A 1,688-nucleotide genomic window follows, 5' to 3' on the forward strand; every position below is an offset into this window, starting at 1 on the left:
CCGGCTGGCCATGGCTTGGCGTGCTGCTGTGCATCCAGTAAAGGTTGGGGGAGGGGTCTTCGCTCTTCTTTGTTCTGAAATTCTTCTTTTCCTCTCTTTCTTTTTTTTATTTTCCACCTCCTGTTTTTCTCTGAGTGTTTGTCTTTTTGTTGTTGTCGGTCTCGGGGAGATTAAGCATTGGAACTCAAACTCTCTTTTTGGTTGGGGAAAGCTGTGGTGTTTCTCTACTGCCCCATCACCATCTTCCTGAGCTACTTTTTCTCTCTCATATCTTTTAACTAGACATTCATTTTTTCCTTGGACTCCTTTGCTTTTTCAGAATTTATTTTTCTGTTTGTAGTCTCCATGATTTATTTTGCTAATACTTGGTTTGTCTCATCTTGTTCAGAAATTTCCTTGTAGAGGTTTTGTATCTTTTCATTAATCATATTTTTCAGCATTATTAGTAATGGATTGTTAAAACTATCTTCTAGGTCCTTCATTGTCTGTTCTTATGCCTGGTTATTTACTGTGTGAATTATACTACCTTGACATCACTTTTCTTGTATTTTTCTGATTTGTTCTGACCACTTGGGGGATTTTTTTGGGGGGGATCTATGATCTTAATAGGTGACTATGTTCTTGGTTGATTTGCCAGGTGTTGGTTTGATCTGCTGTTGTGATTTGTTTTTCTGGAATTAGGTTTTTGGCTAGACTATTAAGTGTAAGAGTAAAAATCAATTGTGCTGAGATGATGTGATGTTAATATGGGTGGTTCCAATAACTGTCGGTCTGTCCAGTGGTATATTGAATTGTCTGAGTATGGATGTGGCTGTCTGCATTGTACACTTCTCTTCCTGCTTTTTTCCCATGTGGACCTTTTATTTCCAAACTGCAGCTCTGTTTTTTAATATGTTGGCCAACACAGTCACAACAGTCACCTGCCTGGCTGGGCACCATTTTATAGACTTCAGTTTTCTTGTGAAGACTATAAAATCTTTTTTTGAATTGTATATCTGTATATAATTGTAGATGGCTCAGTGTGACCCTCTAGAAGTGGAGTACCTGCTAGGACTCTAAATCTCTGTTTCATTAGAGAGAGCTAGGGTAATTTTCTGTTTTTATTCTGCCATTGTTTTTCTTTTTCCTCAGATTTATTTTATATAATGTTGATTTTTTTTCACATAATTTAGGATTCATGATGGTTGTATCAGGTTATTTTTGTTTTTTAATAATTTTTTTTTTTTTTTTTTTTTGTCGGTCGTGGGGCTTGAACTCTGGGCCTGGGCGCTGTCCCTCAGCTCTTCAGCTCAAGGCGAGCGCTCTACCACTTGAGCTACAGCGCCACTTCCAGGTTATTTTTGTTTTTTGTTTGTGTTACTTTGAAATAGTGATTTCAGACTTGTATGAAGTGACAGTAATAATACGAAATGTATGTTATTACATTGAAAGAAATATAGCAGATATTTTAACCTATTTGCTACAAGTGAATTAATATTAATCAAAGCTAATTAAAGTAATTACTTATTTACTCATCAGAGGATGAGTATAGTACTCTTGGATATCTTGGATTAAAAGACATTAGTCTCATTACAACTGATGCTTTCATTGAAATTACTAGCTAAACTTCCTTCTTCAGAAAGGCAAAAGCTCCATTTCTTTCATATTAGTATGATAAAATCATAATACCTGCATGTTGAATTGTTTTC

Source organism: Dipodomys spectabilis, unplaced genomic scaffold (genome assembly GCF_019054845.1).
Source record: "Dipodomys spectabilis isolate Male_0828 unplaced genomic scaffold, ASM1905484v1 ptg000191l, whole genome shotgun sequence".
Classification (NCBI taxonomy): Eukaryota; Metazoa; Chordata; class Mammalia; order Rodentia; family Heteromyidae; genus Dipodomys; species Dipodomys spectabilis.